Genomic DNA, 15,695 nt, shown 5'->3' with positions numbered 1-15,695 from the left:
TTGCCCTTGGTGAGTCTCATGGGAATCCTCTCCTCCCTTCAACCATCCCCTTGTTGGTGGAACAGACTGGAGGTAGTGTCTCAACTGATAAACTGCTGGGCTGTTACCAGCCACTTAATCTCTCCCTAGGCTCCTCTCTGTCCACCAGCCACATGTGTTTGCACTCACCAGTGATTTGATGGGTTCCTGAAGTCATTCTAGTCCTGTCTTGTTTCAGTCCCAGGTGGTCTCCTTTGGTATTCCTAGTTTATCTGAAAGAGGATTGGAGAGAAACAAGTCTGCTGTTGCTTGTAGCCCCACCTCCAGAAATGCTCTAATTCTTATTCTTTTATTTAGTCCATCTTTTCTTCTTCTTCTTTTAATAGTACACATATATTGAAATCACACAGTATTTGTTTTCCTCGTTTGCCTTTTTTCTTCCTTTCTTCAATTAGCACAACACATTTAGGGCACACATTTAACCCAGTAGAATCCCAAGTCATTCTTTATAAAATAGTAATCCATTTCAAAAGGGTTACGTGGAATTAATATTATGCAATGTACATTGGGGATCTACGCACTTATGAAGTACTTAATAAATGCCATTTATTGATGGGATATGCAACATTATGGTATTCAACTTTCAATGGCTATCAGAAGTTTATCCATCATTTATTAAGTCAGTGCTCTTCAAATCTGAAATTAAGATGTTTGTAAATGAAATGTTCAGATTTGGCCACTTCCGGCTGTCAGGAGACACACTGATTTGGACAGCATATTACTTCTTATGTTATTGGCTTTCAGTTTACTGTAAGGATCAAAGATGTGGTGAGGACATTACTCCCTGTGAAACACAGGCCTCAAGAGCAAGACTGACATCAGTAGCAGTGATGAAGTGGGAAAATCTGTGGATTCTTCTTTCCCACAAATGCTGTGAGAAGTGGCAGAATCTGTCAGAATCAATTATCAGTTGTCTTAACTCTGAAAGACAATCAAAGGTTTAAGGCAACCATGATTATGCTTGCTTATCAAGAAAAAGACAATAACGCACCACAGGAAAACTTTGTGATTGTTTGATTTATTTTCTGAATGTCTTCTTAGCTTGGCAGTGGTCTTAAAAAGATGGAAGCCCCCTGGATTGAAGACCCTACCAATATGTCCTGGAGCTCAGCTTCCCCAGAGACCCACCCTACTAGGGAAAGAGAGAGGCAGACTGGGAGTATGGACCGACCAGTCAACGCCCATGTTCAGCGGGGAAGCAATTACAGAAGCCAGACCTTCTACCTTCTGCAACCCACAATGACCCTGGGTCCATGCTCCCAGAGGGATAGAGAATGGGAAAGCTATCGGGGGAGGGGTGGGATATGGAGATTGGGCGGTGGGAATTGTGTGGAGTTGTACCCCTCCTACCCTATGGTTTTGTTAATTAATCCTTTCTTAAATAAATAAAAAAAAAGAATCTGGTGTATGTTGCAGAATAAACTTTTGTAAAACACACACACACACACACAAAAGATGGAAGCCCATGTTCCCAGTATGAGTTGCTGCTCCACTGAAAGAAGGGGGGATGTTGCTTTCAAAGAATTGTGTCTGTTTCACCTGTTGGGAGATTCTTTAAATGACTACTGCAAAGGAACTAAATTTGGATCTTGTCAGAGTAAAGAAGTAGGTGCAAGAATATGGCTCTTGGACAAAAAGACTCATGTCATACCTGAGGCTCTGGGGCCCCAGGTTCAATTCCCAGTACCACAGGAGCTGAGAAGTGTTTTGGTGTGGCCCCCCTCCCTCTGGCTTATGGTGAGAGAATGAGCTGTACAAAAATAACATTTGGAGGCAAAAATAGATACACTGAAAGTCCAGGAGATAGAGTTGAGGCTTTCTGGATGTGCTTGAAGTCCTTAAGGATGTCAAGGTCTCAGTAGCCTTAGAGAAACTATATTACTTGGATCGATCAAGTTGGCCCAATCTACTTTGGGTCAATGTGTTGTTTCTGTGTGTTTACATGACCCAACTTAAAATGATCATTTCTCCTGAGATGATGTGCCTTTTCATGGGTTAAATGATAAGATCATGACTTCTGTCATTGTAGGAGCAGATTTGATGAAACTATCCACTTAAACTAAGTTAAAGTATTTGAGAAATGGAACAAAATGTTTAATAATCAGGGACCACCAGAATTAGAGACAATGAGAATAGAGATCCTAGGGTGGAAAGAATCTAGGAAGTCTATTTTAGGTATGATTGTAGGATCTCAGGTCTTTAGTAACCTTTGCTTGAACTTAATAGCTAACAAGAAAGCAGATGAGTTGGATTATCTGGGAGGATGGTGTCAGAGTGGAGAATGGAACTAGAAAGCTGGGCTAGGGGGAGAGTGACTACCATACCTGTATAATTTCTAAGTCTGGTTCCCTGTTAGTTGAACTCACAGTCCATAGTCAGCTGAGGACTTTATAAGCTGTACACATTGCAGGGCCTGTCCCGTAGAGTTGCAGAGTAGGATGACCCAATCTCCCTTTGGAAAGTCAGGCAGTGCTTACTACCATTAGCCTGTAGTGGGATTAAGGTCCTACAAAAGGGCTAATGAGGACAGTCCTGATGGAAGTGACCAGTGATGATAGTGTAGTGTCCCCTGTGTTAGCAAAGATCTCACCAGGCAAATAAAAGGTAGGAGGTTGGCGTTTCTGGGTTGGCATCTCAGGAGATAATCTGCAGCAAAAAGTAGCGGCATGACTTGGTGTGGTGGTGTTGGTAGAGTTAATATTGTTGATACCAATAGAGGCATTCTAATGGGCTAAGAGATCAGGAAGAGAGATATCAAGACATGAAAACAAAGTTCTAGAGATTCCAGGATAAGAAGAAAGGAATCTTAGTGGTCCGGGAGGTGGGACAGTGGATAAAGCACTGGATTCTCCACCATGAGGTTCTGAATTTGATCCCTGTCAACACATGTACCAGAGCGATATCTAGTTCTTTCTCTCCTTCTACTATTCTCATGAATAAATAAATATATTAAGAAAAAGAAAGAATCTTAAAGGGGGGAAAGTTCCTTAGAGTCTTATAAGGAGCTGAAAATGATAATAGTTTGTTATTCTTATGACCAAGTTAGTTAGTAGCTTAATTATTGTTGATAACCCAATGGTTAGAATAAACTGTAACATACTTGACTTTAGTAAGCTTTATGCAGCTTTATGAATCTATTAATAATATGTCTGAGAAAATGACAGGACCAAAGGAATTTGATCTATCAGACCTGAGATTGTACATAACTGAAGTATTATATCTTTTTGAGAACTGCTTAGACAATTTAAAAAATAGCTAAGAATTTAGCAGTATGACAGTGTTAAAAATCACTATACGACTTTGATGTGTAATTTTTAGACTAAACAAATCATACTAAGTGTTAAAATATAGGCATTTTAAAGCTTGAAGTATTTTCTTCCAACATAGTTTTAATAGTTGTTTACATATAAGATATTAGGGCTCTAGAGTAGGGCACCAAAGCAAAAACCCTGTGGTGAGGGGGAGGGTGGACATCCGGCTTCCCGGGGTGGTGGGGTGTGGGGATGGGTGGGTGGGTTGGGACACAGTCTTTTGGTGGTGGGAATGGTGTTTATGTACACTTCTATTATTGTAGTCAGATAAATCACTATTTAATTAATATGAGAAGGGAAAATTGATTGTATGCTGGAAAATGAGCCATGCCCCAGATGCTGGGAGACATACAGATTTTATAGAGAATGGGGAAGGTTTTTGCTGTCTTAGGGTTTAAGAAGGCAATAGATAGTTATTACTGTAACCAAATTATTTGGAAATTTGGTTTATTTTGAAAATCCCATTGTTAATATTATCCATATCATGCAAGACTTCACCATGATTTATGTCATTTAGTGCTATTTATATATAGCTATATCTTATATAGTAACATAATCAGTTGCTTCTGGTCTCCTTGGTGTAAAATTATAGGTGATTTGATGTTTCAAAGAAAAAGTCATTATTGGATGGCGACTTGGAAACAACACCTGGCATGAACTCCAAAAATAAAAAAATGACTTACAACCTGGGATTCTCTGGAGGGGGTAGGATAACTGGCATGTCCATGAAAGGGTGAATAGGGGGGGTGGCCAGTGTGACACCAAAAAAGGGTCCTATAAACCACTATTGGGGCTGGCAAACAGAGGTCAAATGGACAAAGAAAGGAAAATCTTTGGCTTCACTATTTCTGAACTCATCATTTCCCACCCTGCCACCCCAAAAGGGTTGGCCAGCTGCTCCTAGCAGGCTTCCTGTGGAGCTATTTTCTTTACCAAGATTCCTGGCGCAGCAGGGGTGTCATTCCAAACCCTTTCTTTCTTTCTTTCTTTTTTTTTTTTTAGGTGACTAGAGCCCTATTTGAGTGACAAAATACATGACCAATCAGAGTCTCAGCCCTGTCTGGGAAAGATTACATGGATATATATATATATATTTCTTATAATTGGTTGTCTTTGCTTAGGCTGCATGCAGCCAATCTGGAGTGGTCCAAGTTGCAGACTGACTATTAGGGTTTTTTACTCTATTTTATTTTATTATTACTATTATTAATACATATATGTGTCACTTTTCCCTCCTCTTCAGGATGACCAAAATTAACTGCTGTTGCCTGAGTGTCCTATCCATTGTGGGAGGAACTTGTTTCTCTCTCCCTCTTCCCTTCACCTTCCTTTATCTCTCTTCCTAGCTAATTAAAAAAAAAAAACCCTCTTTTATTTCACTGCTCTTCCTCCCCTTCTTTCTTCTTTTCTTCATTTTTTTGCTTTTGAATTCACTGACACTTGTTTGTGAATTATTTTGGGGAAGAAATCTGACTCAGAGTGAACTCTCTGTGTGTATCTCTTTTCTACTTTCCTTTCTCCTCTTGATATCCCTAGAACTCATAGTGGACAGTAGATATGCATAATTGTCTACTCTTGCTTCCCCCTTTTTCCTTTCTCTTTCTTTTCTTTTGGTTTTGATTGTTAATTTTTCTTGTTCTGGAGGTGTTGTTTGGCTAAGCGGTATTGGTTGAACTGCATCAACCCTTACTTCAGTTGCTATTGTTGTAATTTCTGAGGTTTGTGACTGCATTTGTGAAAAGTATTTAGTATAGTCTGGCTAGTACTCAAAACACAACAACTGAAGAATGACAGAACAGAAGAATACAAACCACATCAATAAAAAAAAAATGGTTAAATCAAGAGTAAATAAAACTGCTACCACAATGAATCAGGACAGGAGCCCAGAAGAAACTCCAGATCAGTCAGAAGTAACCATAGATAAGAAAAGTATGTAAGAAATAATAAACTTAATAATCACAGAAATGGCAACTATGGAGGAAAGGGCTATCAGAATTAGGGAAACAACAGATGAGACCCTCAAGGAAAATACTAGCTACCTACAGGTAATTATAGAACTGAATAGACCCTCAAGGAAAATACCAGCTACCTACAGGTAGTTAGAGAACTGAATAGTTGAGCTAAAAGGTCAATAGCAGAACAAGCTAATACTATAACTGACTGAAGAAGGAAGCTGAGGAGAGGGAAAGCAGATTAACAGAAGTAGAAAACAGAATTAGCCAGACAGAGGATGAGGTAGAGAAAACTATGAAGGGGGTAAAAGCTAAAAAAGAGATTGAGAGACACTGATAATAACAACAGAGATATATAGGATGATCTCAAAAGAATTAATATTTGTATAATTGGCCTTCCAGAGGAAGAAAGAGAGGAAGGGGAAGTAAACATTCTAGAGGAAATAATAGATAAAAACTTCCAGACCTAAAAAAAAGAAAAGACATTAAGATCCAAGAGGCCCAGAGGGTCCCAAACAGAATCAGCCCAGACCTGAAGACACCAAGACACATCATAGTTATAATGAAAAGAAGTAAGGATAAATAAAGAACCCTAAAGGCTGCAAGAGAAAAATGTCTCATATAGGGGAAAACCCATAAGACTATCAGCGATTTCTCCACTCAAACTCTAAAAGCCAGAAGAGAATGACAAGATATCTACTGAGCCCTGAATGAAAAAGGGTTTCAACCAAGGATAATATATCCTGTTAGACTTTCATTCAAACTAGATGGAGGCATCAAAAGCTTCTCAGATAGGCAACAGTTAAAGGAGGCAACCATCACCAAGCCTGCCCTAAAAGAAGTACTAAAAGACCTCTTGTAAACAAGAACATCACCGTAATACTTGCCATATATCGGAGCAAATAAAAAATTGTTGAATAATGGCACTACAATACATTAAATCCATAATATCAATAAATGACAATGGCTTAAACTCACCCATTAAAAGCCACAGAGTGGGAGGATGGATCAAAAAACACAATCCAACCATATGTTGTGTGCAAGAATCCCACCTGACCCAACAAGACAAACAGAATTAAAGTGGAAAGATGGAAAACTATCCTACAGGGTAATGGACCACACACAAAAAAGGCAGGAACAACCATTTTCATCTCTGACACAATAGATTTTAATTAAATAAAGTAATAAAAGATGGGCAAGGCCATTACATAATGATTAGAGGATCAATCAAGAAGATTTAACAATTATTAACATCTATGCATCCAGTGAGGGACCATCTAAATACATCAAACACCTACTGAAAGAACTAAAAAATACATCAATAGTAATACAATAATAGTGGGAGACATCAATATGCTACTCTCACACTTTAGACAGATCAACAAAGCAGAGAATCAACAAAGCAACAAAAGAATTAAATGAAGAGATGGACAGATTAGACCTCCTGGACATTTTCAGAGTTCTTCACCCCCAAAAACTGGAATACATATTGTTTATTTATTTATTTTTATTTAAGAAAGGAGACATTAATAAAGTCATAGGATGGGGGGTACAACCCCACACAATTCCCACCACCCAATCTCCATATCCTATCCCATCCCCAGTAGTTTTCCCATTCTCTATCCCTCTGGGAGCATGGACCCAGGGTCATTGTGGGTTGCAGAAGGTGGAAGGTCTGGCTTCTGTAATTGCTTCCCTGCTGAACATGGGTGTTGACTGGTTGATCCATACTCCCAGTATGCCTCTCTCTTTCCCTTGTAGGGTGGGTCTCTGGGGAAGCAGAGCTCCAGGACACATTGGTGGGGTCTTCAATCCAGGGAAGCCTGGCCAGCATCCTGATGGCATTTGGAACCTGGTGGCTGAAAGGGGAGTTAACATACAAAGCCAAACAAATTGTTGAGCAATCATAGACCCAAAGGTTGGAATAGTGGAGATGAAGGGAATACATATTCTTTTCAAAGCCACACAGCATATACTCAAGGATATACCACATGTTAGGTCACAAAGACAGTATCAACAAATTCAAGAGCATCGAAATCATCCCAAGTATCTTCTCTGACCACAGTGGAGTAAAACTAACATTCAACAACAAACAGAAAATTACTAAAAGTCACAGAATTTGAAACCTCAACAACATGCTGCTTAATAACCGCTGGGTCAGAGAGGCACTCAAGCAAGAAATTCAAATGTTTCTGGTAACAAATGAAAATGAAGACATAAGCTATCAAAATATTTGGGACACATCTAAAGCAGTACTGAGAGGGAAACTCATAGCCATACAATCAAACATTAGAGAGCAAGAAAAAGCACAATGACCTTACTGCATGAATTAAGGACATAGAGTGAGAGGAACAAAGGAACCTTAAAGCAACCAGAAGGATGGAAATCACTAAAATTAGAGCAGAAATAAACAACAGTGAAAATAAGAGAACCATACAGAAGATCAATGAATTCAAATGTTGGTTCTTTGAAAATTAAACAAGATTGAAAAACAGGAAAACTCCCTTCTACCTTTTATGAAGCCAACATCACCCTGATACTAAAAGCATAGGGACACTACAAAAAAGGAAAACTACAGACCAATATCTCTGATGAACATAGATGCCAAAATATTGAACAAGATCCTGGCCAACCGAATATAGCAGTATATCAAAAGATTGTTCATCATGACCAAGTGCTGTTTATCCTAGGAATGCAAGGCTGGTTCAAAATACATATGTCAATCAATGCCATTCACCACATCAATAAAAGCAAAACCAAAAACCACATGATTATCTCAATAGATGCAGAGAAAGCCTTTGACAAAATCCAACACCCATTCATGCTCAAAACACTGCAAAAAATGGGAATAGATGGGAAATTCATCAAGATAGTAGAGTCCATATATAGCAAACCTACAGCCAACATCATACTCAATGGACAGAAGCTGAAAGCATTTCCCCTCAGATTGGGGACTAGACAGGGCTGTTTATTATCACCATTACTCTTCAACATAGTATTGAAAGTTCTTGCCATAGCAATCAGGCAAGAGAAAGAAATCAAAGGAATACAGACTGAAAAGGAAGAAGGCAAGCTCTCACAATTTGCAGATGATATGATAGTATACATAGAAAAACCTAAAGAATGCAGCAGAAAACTACTGGAAGTTATTAGGCAATATGGCAAGGTGTCAGGCTACAAAATCAATGTACAAAAATCAGTGCATTTCTTTATGTGAACACTAAATTTGAAAAAGAGGTTATCCAGAAATCACTCCTATTCACTGTTGCAGCAAAATCAATAAAACACCTAGGAATAAAGCTGACCAAATAAGTGAAAGATTTGTATATTTAAAACTATGAATCACTCTTTAAGGAAATAGAAACTGATACCAAGAAATGAAAAGACATCCCATGCTCATGGATTGGAAGAATTAATATTATCAAAATGAATATTCTTCCCAGAGCCATATACAAATTTAACATGATACCCATCAAAGTTCCACCAAACTTATTTAAGAGAATAGAACAAAAATTACAATAATCTATCTGGAACCAGAAAACACCTAGAATTGCCAAAACATCTGGAGGAAAAGAAACAGAAATGGAGGCATCACAGTCCCAAATCTCAAACTATATTATAAGGCCGTCATTATCAAAACAGCCTGGTATTGGAACAAAAATAGGCACACAGACCATTGGAACAGAATTGAAAGCCCAGAACTAAAACCCCACAACTATGAACATCTAATCTTTGATAAGGGGGCTTAAAGTATTAAATGGATAATGGAGGCTCTCTTCAATAAGTTGTGCTGGGGAAATTGGGTTGAAACATGCAGAAGAATGAAACGGAACCACTTTATATCATCAGAAACAAAAGTCAACTCCAAATAGATCAAGGACCTGGATGTGAGACCAAAACATATTAAATATTTAAAGGAAAACATTGCTGGAATACTTTCCCATCTAAACCTCAAGGGCATCTTTGATGATAGAAATCCAATAGCAAGGAAGACAAAATCAAAAAGAAATTAATGGGACTAAATCAAATTGAAAAGCTTTGGGGGTTTTGGTTGAATTGGGCTGTTGATTCTAGTGTGGCCAGGACCCAGATTCAGAATGGCCAGTCTTATCTTTGTCTATAAGCAAAACGGAGAACTAGACACCCCTTTGGCTGCCAAGGATGGAGTCTGGGCCTTCAGCCAGAGCTTTAGATGGGAGATCTCAGCTTTCAATATCACATGTTGTCAAGCTGCTTGATGCTATGCCAGCCTACCCAAAACTGAAAGAAAGGCTTTGGGAACTGTGAATAGAACCATAGGAAAGTCTGTACAGACTAAAGGACCCCTTAAACAGAAACAGAAAACTTTCTCTGCCCAAGAGTTAATGGAGAGGACTGTTAAAGCAAAGAGCACTACTCCTGTCTCAGATTACACCTATCCAGAAATAGAAAAGTTATTTCCATTTAATCCTCCAGATTTTGTGAGCTTCGACCTGCTTGAAGAACATCAGATTGCATAGCTGCCCTTGAGTGGCATGCCCCTCATGACTCTTGAGGAGGAGAGGAACTTGATAAACTGCTGAACCTGGGTCCCCCTTCCCCTGTGAAGATGCCCACCCCACTGTTGGTATGCTTCTGGTTCTGCTTCTGGGATCCTTTCTGTTACATTGCTTGACGTTGTGGTCTATTTACATGGTCATTCTGTTACATTGGTTTGGTCTCACTCCCCCTGCCTCCGGGAGATTTTGGTTTAGTCTTTGCTAGTTCTCACTTCTTCCTTCTCCCTGCCTCCTACATACTTCCTTGGTTCTGGACGCTGCGGCCAAAGGAGAGAGAGTCAGGACAGAATTGGGTTGTGATTAGATTAGATTAGTTTTTTGAACCATTCGCTCATGAATAAAGAAATACTGCTTCTCTGCTCAGCCATGTGTTTCTGGTTGTCTCTGTCTCCCCCGATGAAAACAGCCTGGAGAAAACAACACCCCACTGTGGGATTCTGATATGTTTCAGTCTCCTTCTAGCATTCTGTAAACCTTGGACATTGAATAGACACCTATTTGCTATGACTGACCTTTTTAAACTTAACACTTTGTGGTTTGTGTGTGTCTAACTTTGTATTAATAAAGTAGTTATTTATTAATACAATTATTTTTTTAGCAGACTAAAAAAAAGAAAATCTTCTGCACAGCAAAAGGAACCATCATCTAAACAAAGAGAGCCCCCCTCCCCACAGAATAGGAGAAGATCTTCACATACCATTTACCAGACAAAGTGTCTTTCTTATCCTGGATTTCTATGTGGAGTTTTTTTCCTGTGTGTCTTGTAAATCTGGTGAAATGACCTCTGAGATCTTGAATCTGTGTCTGTATATTATTGCTAGAGTTTTGAATTATCTCTACAGTAAACTTTCTGAATTCAAACTATGTGTGTGTTTGAAGTTTGGTAAACATTAACTTTAAGGTTAGAACTGTAACTTTAAGGCTACATTCTTACCAGGCAAAGTTAAATGAAAAAAGGCTTCAACATAATTCTCATAAAGGTAAAATTAACTTACATTTAAAGTCTGAGGTAAAAATTAGTTAAAAATCAATATATTTTAACTAATGTGGTCTAAAAAACCTGTGCATACCTAGGGTGTGTCTCCATCTTATACGGGTTTAACAAAAGGTAAGAAAGGATGTTATTGATATGTAAAGCTCTTAAATACCTTCTCAATTAGGAACTATAGGTTGCACAATAGTTATGCTAATGATTCTCCTGCCTGAGGCTTTAAACCATGGTTCTTCTGTTTACCTTTCCACATTTTATTGTTTAAACTGTTTAAGCAACCTTAAAAACATACTAGAAAGGACTTCCAGTTATAATGGAGTTATTTGTGGTAAACTTCTAAACTGCTACAAGTTTTGTTTCACAAGTAAGTGAATTACAGCTGTCAAGTTCTCTACAGAAATGTGGAATTCCAGTGGCTGACCTTCCTCATGCAACGTTTCACCCCCTGGCATTTCTTCCTGGACATCTGCTTTAGACTGGCCCTTCTATCAAACTCACTGGTACACCTCTTGGACACTTTGCATAACTCTGCAGCAGCTTCCCTTTGTGCTGCTGGGTTTCTCAAAGACTGACTGCAGCCAGCTGCCTTGGGATTCTATAGGCCATATCCCTCCTCGCTAGGTAATGCCCACAGAGGCAGGAAACGCCCGTCGAAGCAAGAAACGCTCCAGAGGCAAGAGAAGCCCACAGAGGCAAGAAATGTCCTTTAGCTTGATAAGTCTTGACTACAGAGGCAAGAAACGCCCCCCCTCAGGCCTTCCCTTGTCATCACACTGGTTCTTGTTGCTTGCTTACTTGTTCCTCCATGTTTGTGCCAGTTTTTTTTTTTTTGAAAATGCCTGTACCATATAGGTTTCTGTTCACCCCACACTTCTGATACTATGGTCAATTAGTTAAAAAGAAAAGGGGGAATTGTTGGTATGCTTCTAGTTCTGCTTCTGGGATCCCTTCTGTTACATTGCTTGACATTGTGGTCTATTTACATGGTCATTCTGTTACATTGGTTTGGTCTCACTTCCCCTGCTTCTGGGAGATTTTGGTTTAGTCTTTGCTAGTTTGTGCTTCTTCCTTCTCCCCACCCCCTATCCTAGTACTTCCTTGGTTCCGGATGCTGGGGCTGGAGGAGAGAGAGAATCAGGACAGAATTGGGTTGTGATTAGATTAGATTAGCTTTTTGAACCATTCGCTGGTGAATAAAGAATACTGCTTCTCCGCTCAGCTATGTGTTTCTGGTCATCTCTGTCTCCCACCCATGAAGCCAGCCCGGAGAAAACAACACCCCACTTTGGGATTCTGATATGTTCCAGTCTCCTTCTAGCATTCTGTCAGCCTTGGACGTTGAATAGACACCTATTTGCTATGACTGACCTTTTTAAACTTAACACTTTGTGGTTTGTGTGTGTCTAACTTTGTATTAATAAAGTAGTTATTTATTAATACAATTATTTTTTTAGCAGACTAAAAAAAAGAAAATCTTCTGCACAGCAAAAGGAACCATCATCTAAACAAAGAGAGCCCCCCTCCCCACAGAATAGGAGAAGATCTTCACATACCATTTACCAGACAAAGTGTCTTTCTTATCCTGGATTTCTATGTGGAGTTTTTTTCCTGTGTGTCTTGTAAATCTGGTGAAATGATCTCTGAGATCTTGAATCTTTGTCTGTGTATTATTGCTAGAGTTCTGAATTATCTCTACAGTAAACTTTCTGAATTCAAACTCAGACTTTCTTTTCAAAATCTTTGAGAGGTTTGAACAGTGAATTTTCCTTTTGGTTAAGTGTGGTTTTTGCAGTTCAGCCAGCAGGTGGCACTGCAGCTACATTGCTTATATGCCATTGCATGAAATGGAGGGTCTTCTGTATAATCTTGAGTAGGTGTAGACAGAATAAGTTCTTGTTTCAGACTGGACTCAGGCCCCTGAAAGTCCTCTGCTGCAGTCTGAATAGGCTGCACATTTTTAGTTTCTAACCAGGTTTTTCCTTGCCTTTTCTGGCCACACCTGTATTGTGCTGTGTGTCTGTACCAAGTGGTGCTAGCTGCTGACTGTTGGCTGCTGATGCCCATTTTCACAAGTTTTTCCTGTGCCCTGTTTTACTGTGTATGCCTGTACCCACCTCTGCCTCAGTGAGTTCCTTCAAACATTGTGAGTTTCCATCCTTCCCCTCCCCCGTTGCTTTAGCTAGCTGTTCATGGGTGTGATCTTTCAGTTGCTGCTTCTCTATGGCCATGCCCTCTGTAAATTATTTTTAAATTTTATTGTTTATTTATTAATTAATTTTTTTATTACCACCAGGATTATTTCTGGGGTTCAATGCAGGCACTACTAAATTGAAAGAGGATGAGGGGGAGAGAGAGAGAGGAAGAGAGAGAGAGAGAGAAAAAGAGAGAGAGAGAGAGAAAGAGAGAGGGGGGGGGGGAGAGAGAGAGAGAGAGAGAAGGAGAGACCGAGACCTGCAGACCTGTTTAACAGCTCATGAAGCAGATGCCCTGCAGGTGGGGAGCAGGGGTTCAAACCCAGATCCTTTCTTAACAGGTGTGTTTCCTACCTATCCCTTCTGGAAATTCTTGATTTTAAAGGAATACAATATGAATATACTTTCTGGGTCAATGCCAAAAGTGAAATTTCCAAAGTGATGCCACTTAACTGATAATTCTCATAGTCCTTAAAATAAGTCCCAAAATATTTGGGACAAAGATTCGTGTGCCAGGAAAGCTGGCTAGGAATTGCACTTGATGCTTATGAGAGACTCAAGTACATACAGCTCTAGTTTGCAGGAAAAAGACTTTGCTCTAAGCTACACTTTATGAAATGATCTATAAGTCGTCAAGTGTTAACAGTTGTCTTGAATACCACTGTTCTCTCTCAAGTTGCCTTTTTAATCTGCATTTGTACAGCCACATCACCCATTGCGATTTGTTTATTGTTCTTCCAGGCTGGGAAATTACAGAGCCTCTTTTTTATTTGTTCAAAGTCAGCTTTGTCTTTGCAGTGTCAAAATTTGCATTTTAAAGAGACAGGCTGCCAGGAGTGAGAATATTAAAACCTGCTTCCCAGAGCCATTTTCCTTTCTTTCCTATGAATTTCACACTGAGAAGAATGCTGTGAAGTGACCCAGGAAGGGGTCCAGTGATGAAAGTGTTGAACTTTTAAGCCTGAGGCCCTAAGTTTGATTCCCAATACTGCATGTGTCAAAGTGAGTCTCTGATTCTCTCTTACAAGTAAGTAAACAAAACTGGGGGGGAGGAGGGGGCAGGAATGTTGTGATACTGTACCTTCTCCTTCCTGAAGATTTCAAGAGTGTGATCTTAATAATGTACTATTTCCCTTCCTCTGTTTCCTTACGTGATAGTGTCTAATGGTGGGGTAAATTATTTCATTCTGCAAAGTGCACTGCACATTCAGAATCAATGCCTGGATAAATGTTGCTGCACTTCTTAACAGAGAAATTAGCCACAGCTTGGACCATCAGAGTGACTATCACTGTCTGATGGTGCTGCCTTAAGTGATGCCATTCATACCACAGATGAACTCTATTTCCATTGTGAAATCAATAATTTTCAAGATGCTGGTGAGAATACATTAACCTAACAAAGTTACTACTATGTCGTGGAAAATGTCTGGTGGATGGAAGGAAGGAAAGTTGCTCATGGAAGGAGTGTTTGCTTTCTAATTACACAATGGACGGATGCTTCTCTGTAGCAACGTTAGACTGGCTTTAAGCAGAAGACTTCTGAAAAACAAAGTGCTCAGGTTTGAATTTTATCCATTATAACTGTGCAGTGGTAAAGACAAATGACAACTGAGCATATTCAAGTCAAAAGAAGGGTGGCTATATGGAACTGAAGATCAAGGTATTAAAGAACGGTGATAGACAAGATCCACCTAGGGTTGGAGCATAGAGTGATCAAAGAAGTTTAAGATCAGAAGAAAACTGGAGTGTAATATAGAGGAGCAGAAGAGAAATTAGAAAACAGACAAGGGAAGGGGAAAGGGAGAGAGGGAAGAAAGTTGCAGCCACTTTTTCTCAGGAATTCCAGGGTGAGAGTTTCAAGAAGAAAGGTGTGTTGTCAGTATAAAAGTTGTAAAAATATAGGTTGGATTGAGGAGTCATCATGAGAGTAAAAATATGATGGAAGGATATGTTAACATATCATTACATATTAGCTGAGTAGACACAGGCTTTCATCCCCAGGAATCTCTCTTTAGGCCCCTCTCTGTCCATGAGCCACATGTGTTTTCACTTAACACGTGACTTGGTGAATTCCCAAAGTATTCCGAGTCTTGTCTTGTTGTATTCTTAGGTGATCTTCTTTGTTATTCTTTAAAAATTTTTTTTTTTAAATTTATCATCCCTTTTGTTGCCCTTTTTTTTGTTGTTATTATTATTGTTGTTATTTATGTTGTTGTTAGACAGGACAGACAGAAATGGAGAGAGGAGGGGAAGACAGAGAGGGGAAGAGAAAGATAGACACCTGCAGACCTGCTTCACCATGAAGCAACTCCCCTGCAGGTGGGGTGCTGGGGGCTTGAACCAGGATCCTTAGCCGGTCCTTGCACTTTGTGCCACATGCGGTTAACCCACTGCACTACCACTAACTCCCTTCTTTGTTACTATTAGTTAACCAGGAGAGGAAAGAGATACAGCTGCTGCTACTCTGTAGCCCCACCTCTGAAAGGTCTCTTTTGTTTTTGATTTCTAATCTTACCACCTTATAGTAAGAAAAGACTTTTTATGAATTCAAAATTCATGTATTAAGTTTGTCTTTGTGTCCCAACACTTAGTTGATCCTTGAGAATGTACCATGTGTACTTGAAAAGAATGTATATTCATTTTATTTTTTGAGGATGAAAGACTCTGAATAT

At 39.4% G+C, this 15,695-nt stretch overlaps 1 pseudogene; it reads left to right on the top strand.

Moving 5' to 3' along the window:
* The first annotated feature begins 9,399 nt into the window (after nt 1-9,399).
* Nucleotides 9,400-12,198, top strand: LOC103128204 (securin-like; annotated as a pseudogene).
* Nucleotides 12,199-15,695: the final 3,497 nt, after the last annotated feature.

This window comes from Erinaceus europaeus, chromosome 3 (genome assembly GCF_950295315.1).
Source record: "Erinaceus europaeus chromosome 3, mEriEur2.1, whole genome shotgun sequence".
Classification (NCBI taxonomy): domain Eukaryota; kingdom Metazoa; phylum Chordata; class Mammalia; order Eulipotyphla; family Erinaceidae; genus Erinaceus; species Erinaceus europaeus.
Note: the sequence above shows the minus strand (reverse complement) of the source record. Positions and strands in the feature narration are given on the sequence as shown.